The sequence below is a fragment of the Taudactylus pleione genome, unplaced genomic scaffold, assembly GCF_031769625.1.
Source record: "Taudactylus pleione unplaced genomic scaffold, aTauple2 ptg000903l, whole genome shotgun sequence".
Classification (NCBI taxonomy): domain Eukaryota; kingdom Metazoa; phylum Chordata; class Amphibia; order Anura; family Myobatrachidae; genus Taudactylus; species Taudactylus pleione.
The window spans coordinates 4,349,117-4,365,947 of NW_028285304.1; the positions used below are offsets into that span (position 1 = coordinate 4,349,117).

Sequence of the window (16,831 nt, forward strand, 5' to 3'; positions counted from 1 at the left end):
CATCTTTATGAACGTAAGAACGTGTCCCTCAGCTTACTGTGCCTAATCCATCCAGTAACACTCAATGAAAAGGGAGTAACTACCATGTGTGCAGCCCCTATGGGGCCCACAACAGAGGGGGGGGGTTCTTTTATGTGTCTCTCTACTTGCTGTACTCAAAATAAAGTATAATACGCTCACTGCTTGCTGCTAAACTTTTAAGAATGTTCATCTCACGTATCCATCAAGTCGGTGACTTGATGCAATAAACACTCTGCCCTGTTAGTATGCGGCCTGAGCAGATCTTTTCTGTTTTGTTACCTGTTTTGTTAACATGTTTTTTTAAAAGTCAAAGGAACGCGTTTCCATTGATGTACAATTTGTGCCGCACTCTGCATGCTCAACAATGTATTGCTCACTTTGGTAGAGATCATAGACTTAATGTACGTCATTTCCAATATATCTGGACCATCTCTAAGCGTACGCTGGGTTCCATAACCATCTTCGCTATCAGTGCGCACTGGTACCAGCCTATACTTGGTGCAATAGTTCAATCTGAAAACAGGCGTATTTATGTGTATGTGCAACTCTGCCTTGTCCACAATTCCCTCGCCATGCCCTCACACCCCCCCATTACCAGTTTCGCCCCTTCAGCCGCACGTGGAGATGTGATTTATGTAGATCCATTGACATGTGCACGGGGTGTGCAGTGGGTGTGTTGTACACCATTAAGGTGGCCTCAACACCGCCTGTATGTGCTGTAAGCACTGGGATTGGCAGACACTGATCACGCAGAGCCGTAACTAGACATTTTGGTGCTCTATGCTAGAAAGAGCATTGGTGTCCCCCTAATTTTTCAAAGGGACATAATGCACCCAAAAAAGGGCCATGGCTTCATGGGGAAGGGCCAGGGAAGAGATAGGAGAGGCCAGGAGACGCTGGGGATGAAATAAGAGGAAGCTACAAGTGAGAATGATAATAAACAGAAATTTGACTACGGCCCAAACAGCGCCCCCTGCCCTGTGGTGCCCTGTGCGATGGCACCAGCCGCACTACCCTAGCTACGGCCTGGTGATCACGGTAGTGTACCTGTGAGCAAGGTAGCTCATCGGTGATGTCGACAGCTGATCCTATCCAGCACCACCACATCAGCAACCCCAGGAGGAAGTTGGGATAGGCAGACATCCATCCTGGCCTAGCTCCTAGGGGTGGAGAGACGTAGCAGTGATATCAGCTGGGGCCCCACTACAACTGCCGTTATATCATTGGCCAGCTCCACAAATAAGGGAGGAGTCTGTTTTGAGGGAGAGAGGAGTGCCACGCATTTCACATTTTCCATCATTGTGTAGGCTCATAACCAGAGCAGACGTGTGCAAAAACACGCAAAATACGTACACAAAACCAGTTAGCGTCCACCCCATTAGGAGTAGCAGGACCCCTTTAAAACCATAAGTATATAAACATAAAATAGCCATCGCCGTACCAGGAGAACAGTAAAGCCAAGATTGATGGGACAACGGGTTCCTGCATTTGGCTGACTGCGTCATCCAGTGGTTTCTGCTCAGACCCTGCAGTGCTATCAGGAAAACCGCTTCCACTGCAAATTGCAAGTTCAGAAAAGAGATTTTTCTTTGTTCAGCAATCTGCCCAGTCCAAGTCTTCTTCCTGACATATTTAGCCAATTACTGATTTTATCAAATAATAATCTGCTCCTTGCAGGATTCTTGAGGACAGACTATGTTTGACAGGAGATATTGCTCAGAAGAATCCTTTTGCTGTACAGGAATAGAACTGTAATTATTATTATTATTATTATTCCTCTCCAGGAACCCGAGGGAGAGGCAGAAAGAGGAAGTGAGCATAGAAGTAACTAAAAAAAAAAAAGTGGGTTTTGTCCTGTGATATAAATTCTGCACCGGTTATGTAGACTCACAAATTGCATCTGAAAATGAAAAATCGTGTTTCTTTTTAATAGCATGTGCTAGGTTGCTAATTTTAGAAATCCCAAAGGGTGAAGAAGAAAAAAAAAAAAAAATTATATAAACGTTAAATGCCAGGAGAATAATGACAGCACAATGGGGCTCATACTGTGTTGGACACATTCGCAACCCACAAAAAATGAAGACGCCTGCAAAAATAGGATATTGACGCCCATAAGCTGTGTCGCCGGTTAACCTATGGTTGCACAGAGAGGCCGCTGGAATTGAGGTACCGGAGCCATTTGTATGGCGTACAGGATCGCAGTCGCAGACTGAGACTTATCCCAGAAACAATTGTGACACGCCCCTGTGTTTGAGTCGCCACCCCCCCGTTGCCACCCACAGCCACTTGGCGAATGAATCCTCTGCTGGAGAAATGCAGTCCTTAAGTGATGGTGCTAATTTTGTGTTCCCCTTAATTACTACATGTTCAACCTATGCTGGAGAGATGCTGTTCTTAAGTGATGGTGCAAATTTTGTGTTCCCCTTAATTACTACATGTTCAACCTATGCTGGAGAGATGCTGTCCTCAAGTGATGGTGCTGATTTTGTGCTCCTCTTACTTACTACATTTCAGTGAGTCTCCGTACTCCGTACTCGGGGCCTGATTCAGCAAGGATCGCAGTTGCTTATACTCACACAATCGTCCGATTGTTGCATTCTGCGCAAGCGTATGCATCGCATTGCACGTGAGCGACCAAGTCATTGCTATCAGGACTGCAGTGACGATGCAGAACCATCGCAGAGTGAGTGAGAGGAAGCGCCGTTTGTGGGTGTGCCAGTGCATTTGAACACTGTTGGGCATGCATAAATTATCCACTGCGACACCACAGCCTGAGGCTTCTTAGCGTGCGCTGAAGCAATTCCTGAGTGCGGCCTTAACTGTGCTTATGGGTCTGATGTTACTCGATTGTACCGATGTTTTCGCAGTCTTGCTAACCATTATGGATGTGCCTGTAAAGTAAAGTGGGCGTCTTTATGTAGTGCTGCTGCGGCATTGCGAACACTATTAGCATACTATCGCAGTGAACTACGTGCGTACGCTATATTGCATTCCTTGCTGAATCATGCCCTCAGAGGGTTAAATATTCCAAATGGTTAATTTACTGCAAATTTATTACAAATAATAAAATCATATATGCAGTAATCTGGGCTTGCGTATTCTATAACCAACCCTTTCTCCTCTCTGTGTGCCCCAGAAACTCATACATTTGCAAGATGTCTGTAACGTCAGGGAGTGCAGATGTTTGTACAGTGTGCAGTACCGCTGCAGTACCGCTGTTCTACCAGTGGTGCTACATCGCAATGTTATAGTCAATCTGGTTCCATATGCTGTTTGGTGATCCTACACGCCTGTGTTAATTACATGATCCAGCAGCTATGGGCTGCACCTCTGACTGTCTTATTTAAACCTGCTCCACAGTTCTTTCTGAGCCAGATCATCATGTCAGTTTCTGATAATCTTCTCAGTATTGCTCCTCAGCATTCTGCAATCAACTCCAGTGCTATTCAGAAAACCTGCTCCAGTTCCTGGACAGTTCTATAGCAGTGAGTTACCATGTTCTTTTATCTGTTCCTGTGTCTCACCCCCTGCTTCCAGGCAGCTCAGTGCTGTGTTATTATCACCACCTGCTCCTGAGCTTATACCTGCAGTAGTCGGTTATATTGTGTATATATAACTGTACTGCCATTATCCAATGTCTGGTACCATTTGAGTTATTGCCTAAGTGCACTCTTGGACTTTCCCATATTATTCACTGAGTATCCATTTCTGGACTGAATTCATTACTGGTTCATTTGTATCCTGTTTATTCATCCTGCTTAGTTTCAGCTTTTTCCTGCACTATACCCTGTGTCAATAAACATCATTGATTCTTCCAAACATCAGTAGTGTTTATATTATCCCCTCAAAGCACACACAGGGGAATTCTCAGAGATGCGACAGCCGAAGGTTGACTTGGCCAATGTTGACATTCTTATGTCGACAGGATGATTGTCGACAAAATATACCACACCTGCCTTTATACGCTGGCAACAGGACATTATTTTTCTACATTCTCCAAGGTGACGAAGATTGGGACTCTGGGCCTCATTCAGAGGCGCTCGCAAGTAGCGATCGCTCTTTCTGAATGAGGGCGGCCGCTTCCTTTTTTTTAGTGCGGTCTCCTGGTCGCTAGCTAAGCTAAGGTTGATGGTCGCAAATGGTGAACACCATCGCGACCATCGGGGCTTGCGACGAGCCCCTTCGGTTGGGTCTCGGCAACCGCAAGCCCCAGGGAGCTTCCTGCTCTGATCGAGCAGGAAGCTCCCCACTGACATCACTGCTGATGTCTGTGCGGCCACCCACAAAACGGCAGGCGTTCCTTAAGAGACGCCTCCATTTGTGAAACCACCCCCCCCCCGCCCCACCTACAAAACGGGGCAAGCCCTTTTGTAGTGAGCCACGGAGCGAGTGCTTTTTGCGCTCGCTCCGGGGCTCGCACAAATACAGTGCACACGCTGCGACTGTGCACTGGGCCACCATCGACCCACTTGCGAGCGCTATGCGCTCGCGAGCGGGTCTGAATCAGGCCCCTCTATTCACTACTCTTTGAATAAATGCACTATTTTAATGTAAAAATATTTTAAAATATTTTATTTTATTAAATCTGGGCACTATGGGCCCTGATTCGCTAGTGCACTGCTGAACGCAGGTTCCTGATGTTCGGAAATCTGCGCAGGCGCCAGACCCATTCTGTGCATGTGCAGAACGGGTCTGCGAGTTCGCTTGCAAACTGGCAGCAGACTGTCGATTGGAGGCGGGGAGGTGGCGGCGACAGCCTCCATTACCCGCAACTGAGGTGTGTCACCACCATTGGGGAGGGGGGGAGAGAAGAGGCCAGGATCTCCGTCGGATGACAGAGATTTCCTGGCCTCTTCCTGTAAACTGCGGCCGATGGTGCGCAGGTTAACCAATGCTGCGTTGAACAACGCAGCTCGGTTAAGTAATGCACAGAGGGCGTGATGTCTCCTACTGCATTACCATATATGCAAAGGATCGCAGCTTTGCAATTACGATCCTTACAGAAGCAGGCCCTATATTCACTTTGCATGCACAAGTCAGGTATCTGGCTCAAGCATGTGGATATTGGCTGTAACTCATCTGGTGAAGTGATAAGTTGTCCCCCAGAACTGAAGCAGTGGTGAAACTGGTTGCACACCCCTAGTTAGAGCCCTGGTTGACCCTCACCTCACCCGGCCAGTATCACCGGAGCAGGTGACTATTCCTCTGCTGCCCCGGTGATTTTTGTCTTGACCCTCTGTGCAGGGCCATAACTAGGGTAGTACGACCAGTGCCATGGCACAGGGCACCGCAGGGCAGGGGGCGCTGTTTGGGCCTGTCAATTGTACTGTTTATTATCATTCTCACTTGTAGCTTCCTCTTCTTTTATCCCCAGCATCTCCTGGCCTCCCCTATCTCTTCCCTGGCCCTTCCCCATGAGGCCATGACCCTCTCTCAGGTACACTCTCTTATGTCCCTATTTATCCCCAGCATCTCCTGGCCTCCCCTATCTCTTCCCTGGCCCTTCCCCATGAGGCCATGGCCCTCTCTCAGGTGCACTATATTATGTCCCTATTTATCCCCAGCATCTCCTGGCCTCCCCCATCTCTTCCCTGGCCCTTCCCCATGAGGCCATGGCCCTATTTCAGGAGCACTATCTTATGTCCCTATTTATCCCCAGCATCTCCAGGCCTCCCCTATCTCTTCCCTGGCCCTTCCCCATGAGGCCATGCCCCTTTTTCAGGTATGCTCTCTTATGTCCCTATTTAAAAATGGGTGGGGGGGCACCAATGCTCTCTCTGGTACAGGGCACAAAAAAGTCTAGTTACGCTTCTGCCTCTGTGCATGGTGCCATATTTTCAGGTGTATCCACAAATATGCAAATCTTGGTGCCAGTTGAATATTTAAGGTGCTCATGGGTCCGGATGATTCCGTGCCCCCCTTCTAATGTGCTGGAACAAGCAGAGGCACTCGCATAAATAAAAAATTATTATTGCCGGCTGGTTTGCAAATGAGCATTAGTAACTTTGGGAAAAATAAGGTTTGTTATTTGTAGCCAATAGCCCATATTCTGTTTGTACAGTTTTAATCTTTTAAATGTTAATGATGTGTGTGTAGCAATTTATTAGTTTACTGAAGCAAGGGAGGGAAAATTGCTTTGGGCAGTTCCGTCGGTTGAGCGTAGCGCCAGATCCCACCGCAGCTCATGTACGCCCGTGACTCAGCTGCACTTGTTGAAGCGTTGCAGACGGAAAATAAAATCCCAGTTTATCTCCCAGAAATGGCTTCTTACACTTACAGCTTAGTGCGACTGCTTGTGCGATGTTAAGTGACGGTGCAGCAGCTTTCCTGGGGATTGTGAAGAGTTGGGGCAGCGGCCCCATGGTGCTTTGTGCTGTCGTTTTAGCTTTAGAACGACGATGCATTAGGGATGGCCATTGACCATCGATGGTTTGGCAACCATCTATGGACCTGAATCACTACAGATCGCTATTCTGCTTATATGCACGCAGCACAGTTGCTAATATCAGCGGTGATATGTAAATATTTGCATTCACATTGCGATCGCAACCTGACATAAGGACGCCCACTTCCCCTTACTCACATCCGTATACTAGGGGAACATAGCGAAACCATCGGTAACATCGGACCCATATACACACTTGCACAAGCCCTGCGTTGAAACGCACTGGCACCCCTGCGTAGAAACGCACTGGCACCCCTGCGTTTGCCCGACCCCCCACTTCCTGTCTATCACTGTGCTCTGGGTCCACGTAGCCTATGCAGACGCAGTTCCCATCGCAATTGCTAGCTCGCGCGCAATGTGAGGCATACGCATGCGCAGAGCACAAACATCGACCAATTGCGTGCGTATTAGCATCTGCGTTCCTTGCTGAATCAGGCCCTATGACCGATGGCAAGTGTTTTTTTTTTTTTTACTTTAATGCCATCGATGGCGATTCCCCCACATTGAAAAAACCATTCATGGTTTTCTGCTGATGGTTAAAACCCATCGATGGCCAGCACAGAGATGCATGTATCCGCAGAATGAATAGATTGTAATTATGGGGTCTATTTACTAAGCTGTGTTAGGAGATAAAGTGAACGGAGGTAAGGTACCAGCCAATCAGATCCTAACTGCCATGTCACAGGCTGTGTTTGGCTGGTACCTTTATCACCGTTCACTTTGGGCCTGATTCAGACCTGCTCGCGAGCGCTAAGCGCTCGCAAGCGGGTCGATGTTGGCCCAGTGAGCATGCGCACGACGGAGCCGTGCGCATGCGCGAGACCCGGATAGCGACGGGCAAGCCGTCCTTCCAGGTCTCGTACCAAAGGGGGCGTGCTGTCGATGTTGAGTGCAGCACATCCCCTTAGGTGGGCAGCCCGGGGGCGTGGCTGGCCAGACGGAGGCGTTCCCATGGGAACACCTACCGTCTGGGGCCGGCCCCACTGACATCACAAGTGATGTCAGTGGGAGAGATTTCGGCTCTGATAGAGCCGATAGCACTCTAGGGCTTGCGGCAACGAGACCCTACCACAAGGGTCTTGTCGCAAGCCCGATGGTTACGATGGTCTTGACCATCACGACCATCATTTTGGCCGCTCGCTATAGCTGTGGGTGGTCACCCACAGCTATGCGAGCGGCCCGGAGGCCGCTCTAAAAAAACAGAGAGCCGGCCCTGATTCAGAGCGAGCGCTCTGTTAGAGCGTCCAGCTCTGAATCAGGCCCTTTATCTCCTAACACAGCTTAGTAAATAAACCCCAAAATCTGACCTGTATAAGAGTAATCAGCCTGCAGTGTTGGGCTTTTATATGGCAACAGATTTCTATGTATTAGGGGGTCTGTTCATCAAGGTCAGTGGGTCCGTTATACATGCTGGAGCAGTCATTTCCACATGTTTTAAATAAGAGACCTATTACTGCCCTAATCTGCCCGCTGTCCATTCATCAAGCTCTGATTAATGAAAGTTTTCGGAGCTTGATGTGGGTACTAATAACGGCATCTTCTGATGGACTTAGCCCACTGAGGCCCCCCTTCTTCCTACAGGAAGGAAATCCTGAGTGCGAAGGGGGATCCAATCAGATCCCTCTGCCTCCTCCGGCCCGAGCTGTGCGCAGCAGGCGTGACCTAATCACGCTTGTACAATAACTCTGTGGCAGTGAAAACCGTCTCCGCTACTAATTAATTTTGAAAGTGTTGCTGTTATGGATCGTGGGAAAACCATGGCCCCGGAGCGATTCTGAATTGTTCCCATTAATTTGCATCTGACACTGCAAATCGTGGCTAGTCAGATGCATCATTTGTGCGCCGAGGTTGCATGTTAATATTGAATAGGCCCCTTAGTAAAAAGTTCTTTAGGCTCTTTAGTAAAAAGTCCAATGCTTGGATGTTGTTCAGCCTATTCTTACTGCTACAGTAAAGTGGATGAATATGTATATATACTGATATGTATGTACTATGTAGTATTTTAAAATTATTCGTTTTGTCCTTGGGCATACAATTTAGGCTGCTACTCTGTGAAATAGGTTATATACTTATATATTATTCATCTGTTTGGCCCAGTTTCAGTGGATTTTTCTAGAAGGGATTTTAGTTGTTTGTAAGGGCTACATTCAGTATCCTGGCGCAGGGGATGACGGTGCATAGAATACTGGCGCCGGAATCCGACACCTGTCAGAATCCCGGCGTCGGCATCCCGACCGCCAGCATCCGGAAGGTAAGTAGCAGGGTTAGGGGGGAGGGTTAGGAGTTAGGGTTAGGCACTAAGCAGGGAGGGTAAGGTTTAGGGTGCGGGGAGGGGAAGGTTAGGTTTAGGAATTAGGGAGGGAGGGTTAGGGAGAGGGGAGGAGGATCAGGATACCGTCCGACAGGTGTTGATAGCCGGGGCTGCCGAGATGTCGGACAGATTGTAGCCAATCATGGGGACACGGTCATACCCTGCTCAGCCTATTGTGCAATGTGAAGTATGCGCATGCAGAAATGTGGGCATTGCTTAGGGCAAGGCCAGATTAAGGCTTGGGGGGCCCTGGGGCAACTAAGTTGTGGGAGCCCCCACCAAGCCACATGGAGCCTACTCCCCCCACCCACCACACGGAGCCTACCGAAACATGTATGTTAAACATGCGTGCACACACACACTATATATATATATATATATATATATATATATATATAGCAAACGTATATATTAAATATAACATACTAACACACACATATAAAGTATACACACACATAAACACATTCTTCACACTAACACATACACAGAATACACACACTAACGGTATATACAATAGCACATACACATATATACACAATAAAACAGTACACAGACACACTTACATTTGTATGCAGCAGCCGCAAGTTGCTAATGGGGGCGGGCACCTCACATCACTAGGTCCCCGCCCCTTGCAGCGTAATGTCGTGATTCCCGGGTGATACGGGCTCTGGGCTTGACGTATTGGCTCCACCCTATTACGGACGGTGACGGGGGGAATTGGACCGTCAGGGGGGTGTATCTAGGTACACAGAAACCCCCCTGTGTGCTCTAGTGTGGGAGCCCCTCTGTGTGTTGGGGCCCCAGGACGACTGCCCCTGTCACCCTCCCCTTAATCTGGCCCTGGCCTAGGGGCCTATGTACTAAGCATTGGAGAGAAATTAAGTGGATGGTGATAAAGTACCAACTAATCAGCTCCTGTCATTTTTCGAACACGAGTCTGTAAAGTGACAGTTACTAACTGATTGGCTGGTACTTTATCTCCATCCACTTTATCTTTAGCCAAGGCTTAGTAAATAGACCCCTGTATGTCTCTCGCTGACTGAACCGGGCCCCCTGCCAGGCTCGGGTATACTGCACTGTACCCACCCTACCCCCCTCTGTTGATTGCCAACACAATGATGTCAAGAATAAGGAGAGCCTGGTCATACCCTGCCAAACAAGTGGGTACCAATTTAATGGAGTGAGATTCCCAGGCAATGATTCTCCTGGAATAACACAAAATATTGGAATCCAACCAAATTTTTTTTTATCTTTTGGGGGTATAAGAAACATTCAAAATTTTGAAAGGTGGATGGAGGATTTTATACAACGTTTCTCATAGTCAATGTCTTCTTCATTATGCATCAGACAGTCCTGTCCTGCAGGAAGCTTCCTAGTACATTTAGAATACCTCAATGTAGAATCTATATTGGAGTCCTTAAAAACAATTGTTACTACTCAGCTTGCGGGTAAACGTACAATGAAAATCCTTACGACCCAACATTCCAAGGCAAAAACGTAGGACCCAAAAGGACATGCCATGATCAGCAATCGCCACACCCTGACCCACATACTAAAACCCAACCACGCCCTTGTCTGGTATGACCACAACCTAGATATGGGAGTCCTGGCTATTGTGGACGGCATAAATCGGGAGAGAAGTGCAAAGTTATCCCAATCATACCCTGTGTTTCCAATCACCTTTGTCATGGGTTAGTACAGATATATGGATACTACCACCCGCTAGTATTTGCTCTACCAATAACAAAGGAACATAGGGCCTGATTCAGAGACAGACGCTCTGAATTTGGGCGTTTTTGATTTTTTGTGCTGCCTCCTGGCCACTTGTATAGCTGCGGGTGACCACCCACAGCTATAGCGAGCGGCCAGGATGATGGTCGCGATGGTCTAGATGGTCTTGCGACGAGACCCTTGTGGTAGGGTCTCGTGGCCGCAAGCCCCAAAGAGCTTCTGGCTCTAATAGATAAATGGGGCGAGCTGTCAATCACCATCGCTAGCCGGGTCTCGCGCATGATGGAGCCGGCTCCGTCGTGTGCATGCCCAGTGGGAAAACATCGACCCGGTTGCGAGCGCTCAGTGCTGGCGACCGGGTCTGAATCAGGCCCAAAGTCTTATGTAATGGCGGTTTTACTGGTGAATCCATATATTTTCACCAGGAACCCCGGCAAGGAAGTTTGGACTGTGCTGCACCTGGCACGCAGTTCGCCGCCCCTCAGCTGGTCCTTAGCGTGATAGTTTGGAGAATTGTCAACAAGCAAGATCAGGTACACGGAGCTGCCACAGCTTAGCCATAATAGATAATACGGTAGAGTGGTCATGTCACAACGCAAAGTCAGTAATGGAAAGGATCAACAAGCTAAAGGGATGAGGGGAGGAGCAGGGTCAGGCAACACCTTTCGAATGTTGTCAGATGATATGTAACCCTCAAGTAACAAATGATTGTTAAACAACTGGACGTAATAAAAGAATTGGACAATAACAAAAGGACTATGTTATAGAGCAGTACTGTATGTATCAAGGGCCTTCAAAGAACAACTCAACATCTAAAACTTCATAGAGCTGTCTGCTTTCAGGCGACTTTCAATGATTTACTTGCACACATCTTCCTGCAGCTTATAATAAATGTATTGCTTTATCTTTCTAGCTTCTCTCTGTACTTTTTAGCCATATATATATATTCAGAAGTAGTTGTTTATTTGAGTTATGACCTATATACTACACTGTGCTGTCTGCGCTGTAGATAACTCGTTTCCAGAGAGGAGCTCCGTCCTGTATTCCGGGAAACCGAAACTTTGCCAGAAGAAATATAGACGTGGCTCAATGGTACAGGACGAAGCTGTAGCAACATAGTTAGTAAAAGTTGCAGGAGAACATGTGAAAGGTAATAAATTAAGGCCGTTTAAAAGGTGGAAAAAATGTAGTATAGTCAGGCTTTAAAGTTAACACAGTGAATCCCAATCTGCCTACCTCTGATGGCTTGTCTTCTTGAACTCCTGGTTCCTTGAAATCTGTAACAGTCGAGGAGCGCTCTTAGGGGGAGGTGTATCAAACCTGCTAAACAGGACAAGTGGAGAAGTTGCCTGCTGCAACGACGTCTCCAATTGGCCTCTTTAGAAGATTTGCTACATCTTCCCTTGACTCTGCTAGTCCTGCTGACCTCAAACATACAGGCTGTAGTGTTGTCGATGCCCCTCCCACTGTGTATTTCCCTGTGCATGCCAGCGGGGAGTACACAAGGGAAAATAAGTAGTAACCTTTGCTGACTAATTCATTTCTTTCTTCTGAAGGTAACTGCCCTAAACTACCTCCCTAGAGATGATCATTAGACCCTTCAGTGCAGGATATTGTGGTGACATGAGCATTAAGTACGTGCAGGGTCTATATGGACCTAGAACTCGCATCAAAGTCTTGTCCATTGTCAAGGTTATAAGATAAAAATAATGAGTGATGGGGGTGGGGCCATGGGCAAAGAGAGGGGGCCGGCGGCACAGAGAGGTGTGCAGGTCTGTGAAGAGGCACAGCCATGCCCTTAAAGCAGTAGGGATTGCCATTGGAGGGTTAACCATCGATGGTCTCCTACGCATCGATTACATTAAACCATTGGCGAGAAATCATTCATGGTTTCAATCATCAATGGACATTCCTGCTTGCCCTAAAGAGTGGGCGTTAGACCGATCGGCGATGTGAGGGGGCTTAGCACTGTGTCGCGTGTGTGTGAATGGGGGGGGGGGTCCATTCCTCTTGCATTGGCAAAAAAAAAATAAATTTTTGAGTTTTTGCCATCAATGGCGGACTACCATCGGATCTGCCATTGATGGAAAAATCATTGACCATTGGTGGCAAACCGTCAATGGTTGTTAACCAGTGGTGCAAGTAAGGCGGTATGGGCTAGTACAGTGTACCATTAAGAAATTACTAGTCGCTTCCCCCTAGAGTGATGAGAAACGGGGGACGTGTATTGCGGAGATGCCCCTATAACATGGGACCATGGCCCTCATTCAGAGCCGTTCGCTATTTGCGTTCGTTCGTTCAAAAACAAGGGGTGGCTATGCAAATGATCCGTTCGCACATTGCAGTCTGTTCACACCTCTAAGTCTGAACGAGCGAGCAAAACATACGCTCGTTTATTTTATAAAAACGCCCCCTGGCTGCTCGTACCATACGTCATGTCTGCTATTTATTAGATTAATCGAGTACATCGAACAGGATATGAACTGCTCGCTATTCTTGTGGTTGGTTTTTTCAACCGCTATTTTGCGAGCAGTTCTGAGTTAAAAAAAACCAAGTGACGTGGACATTGACGCTGCTGTATTAATTATGCACACCCATAAAACGCCCGTTTTGACCTTTAAGCACGCCTGCGATCGGATCTCCACTCCCCGTTTTCAAGCACCTTCCCCTGTTACCACCCACATATGCCTCATTCTGTCACTCAAAATAGCAGGCACTCGCTATATTGCGTACAAATGATTTTCGGCCACACTGACTGGTTCGCGCATGCGTACTAAAAACCGTACGCATGCGCAGATGTGCGAACATCGCTCGGAACGAGCGTACTGCCGCTAGCGAGTGGCTCTGAATGAGGGCCCATGTCCCTGTGCTGCATGGCCATGCCCAAAAAACAAAATCTACTTGCACCACTGTTCTTAACCACCAATGGTCAATGACCATGCCTACACAGCAGCATCTACAAATGGGGCCTGAAATTCCTAGTGTGGCCACTAGTGGCCCTCAAACCTCGGGGCCCACTATTTCTCATGGCAGATTTGACTGACTTTGAAGCAAAATGGAAGATATTCACCTTCGCTCTGCTGCCTCCTGTTCGGAGACTGGGAGCATTGGAATTATAGAGACTGCAGATAACGGAAGAGTCTGAGCTGCAATAAAATCCATAGGGGTCTAGTTACTAAGCAGTGTTAGGAGACAGAGTGAAAAGTGATAAGGTGCCAGCCAATCAGCTCCCAACTGTCATTTTTCAAACACAGCCTGTGAGATGGCAGGTGGGAGCTGATTGGCTGGCACTTTATCACTTTTCACTCTGTCTCCTAACACTGCTTAGTAAATAGACCCCTTAGTACATTATAATAACATCTATTATTTGCTGTAAATAAAATGGTCACTGGTCCTCTTTACAGATAGTCCCTGTGCAATGCCGTGCTGACCTCGCGCACTGCAGCACCGACGTATTACACAGGTGTAAGGCTTCATGTAGCACAGAGCAATCCCTTAAAAGCAGCATTTTATGTTATCTGTTAATGGTTAGCCCTCTGACCCAGACACGGCTCTCCCCCTCCTCTTGGTTAATATGCTTTTAACACACTAATCCCCCCCTCCGCACAATGAGGAACCAGTTCATAGGATTAAGATGTTTCTATAATTCATACAAGATTCATTATATTTATCCGGAGAGAGGAAAACGCATAGTATTACAGGTGACCCATGCTGGGTGCTGACATGTCACTCTAGAGGTGAAATGAATATATTTTGTTTGTATAACACATAAAAAAATTAAATGACCCAACTCATCAATAGTTCCATTAAAGATTAGAGACTCAGCAGGTGGGGGGAACAGCGGGTGTTATCAAATCTACCTGAACAGTGCTGCAACAGTGTAAATGGAACAGAACACTAGGCCAGAATAAAGCATTTAGAATGAAAACTTTTCAGACTTTCTAAATCATTATTACAGTAGCATCACTTTTAAGTCCCAAAAGGCCAGGATGGCCAAATTTATGTCAGATGAGCATTGGAAGGTCAGTGCAATACTACCCCTAACAGGAGCATCTGAAGAAGACCAGTGCTGGGAGACAACAGGAGGGTGGTTGGTCGGGTGTTGATATTTGTATACTAGATGTTATTAGTAGACACCAGCGGATAATAGTTTGGTAGACACGCCAGGCAGATAGACTTAACATAGAACTAGTGTTTATTGTAGTGCTCAGTGACAGTACAGCCATACTCACAGTTCTGTGCACAGATAGAGGTGATCAGGGGCACCAAGAGGGAGGGGGTTGTGGCCGATACTAATTACCCGGGCATGGACTGTTAGAATCTGCAGTTTCCAGCCTGAGGCACAGCATTAATTACTGCCTGTCTGTGTGTGCAGCATCAGGTGCACATTGATTGCACCTGATGCTGATGCACCATGATTCTGTCTGAGCCCAGGTGCTCTATAATCTGTCATTAAGGGAGACTTGCTTTGATTGGACTCTGGGCCTGATTCAGAGAAGGACGCTCTGAATCAGGGCGTTTTTTTTATGCGGCCTCGTGGCCGCTCGCGAAGCTGTGGGTGACCACCCACAGCTATTGCGAGCAGCCAGGATGATGGTCGTGATGGTCAAGACCATCGCGACCATCGGGGTTTGCGACTAAACCCTTGTGGTAGGGTCTCGTGGACACAAGCCCCAGAGAGCTTCCGGCTCTAATAGAGCCGGAAGCTCTCCCACTGACATCACTGGTGATGTCAATGGGGCCGCCCACAAACGGCATTCGTTCGCTTGAGAACGGCTCCGTTTGTGAAGCCACCCCCCCACCACGCCTACAAAACAGGGCGAGCTGTCGATCAACATCGACAGCTGCTCCTCTTGTAGTGAGCCACGGAGCGAGAGAATTTCTGTCTCCGGGGCTTGCGCACACGCAGTGCAGCCACTGCGTGTGCGCAGAGCCCACCATGTGAGCGTTCAAGCGCTTGCGAGCGGGTCTGAATCAGGCCCTCTGTCTCTGTTAAATTCCAGCCAGCCCAGCACTCCATGCCGGTGATAGAAGTTTTTTCGTACTTCCGGTTCCTGTCTCCTGCTTGTCAGTTGAGTTCCTGAGTCAGTCTAGCTGTGTTTCGTATGTGCCGTTTACTCCATCCAGGCGGCTCCACCTGCATCTCATCCACACGTGCCGCTTGTACCATCTGGGCAGCACGGAGCGCTTCCTATCCCAGAAGCGTTTATCATCATCCGGTGGCTGTCAGGATGCGGCCTGGAATCAGCCGCTACTCACCCCTGTGCTGGGGTCCTTGGGCTTAGGTGTCCAGACGCTGGGAGTGGAGGTGAATGGTGACTGAGTATTCTCCCTGGGGTCCGCTAGGGCTTTCATGCATGCGTCCTGGTTTCCGGGGTGCTGGGCATTGGCGCAGCCATGTTGGCTCATATCACCTGACTAGTCTCTCCCAATGATAGTTCTGTGGTCACTCAGCTGATCCTCTGATCCAATGATCAGCCACCCAGGGTTATTGAAGTATGACTTCAGGAACAAGTAACTGCTGTTCAACTTCTTTGCGTCGGTGGGGGGTAGCAACGATGGTGGGTCGGCGCATGCGCGAGCTCTTAGTCGCGGTATTTTTTCAGAAAATACCGCGACTAGAGTGTGGATGGGATCCACAGGGACAGAGCTTTATCACAAGCTCTGTCCCTGCAAGGGATTTATAGTAAATATAGTAAATCCCTGTGATATTGCCTGAATTCGCAATGCGAATTCACTCGGTAATATCACACTACAATCCGCATTCAATATGCGGATTGTAGTAAATAGAGCCCTTTGAGAGTTAGTTCTCTCCTAGTACCATGTTTTTCTATATCTGTGTGTCTTTGTATATGTGCTACTGAGGTATCAGATTACCTGCTAGTACTAATTAGCTCCCAGCTGCCTCTTTAAGCATTCCCAGCCAGTCTACAGACCTGTGTTTGTCTGTGTAAATCTGCACCAGCATTCCTAGCTTTCCCAGTATATGCCTGTATTCTCTCTGTGTCTCACTGTGCTAATCAGCTCCAGAATCTGTTACTTCCAGTATTTACCTTTGTCCACTCTGCTCTGTGTCTTGTCTGTGCAAAGCAGTACCAGCATTTCCAGCACTCCCAGTATTTGCCTTTATCCACTCTGCTCTGTATCTTGTCTGTGCAAATTAGCACCAACATATTAAGTATTTCCAGTTCATTACATGTGTTCTAGCATCCAGATTTTTTCCCTGTTTTCTAAGCATTCAGATCCAGCTCCAGAGTTCAAGCATTCGGTTCACCTCCAGTATCATAGCATTCAATATAGTTTCCGGTCTTCTGCCATTCCCA

At 47.7% G+C, this 16,831-nt stretch overlaps 1 protein-coding gene across 1 annotated transcript in view; it reads right to left on the reverse strand.

Annotated features, from left to right (window-relative positions):
- The window catches only part of FAM180A (family with sequence similarity 180 member A), a 102,794-nt gene extending 87,918 nt beyond the window's left edge, over positions 1-14,876 (reverse strand). The window contains exon 1 of the mRNA XM_088459237.1: positions 14,741-14,876. The gene's annotated coding sequence lies outside the window, so the exon portion shown is untranslated. The remainder of the gene's footprint in view (positions 1-14,740) is intronic.
- Positions 14,877-16,831: the final 1,955 nt, after the last annotated feature.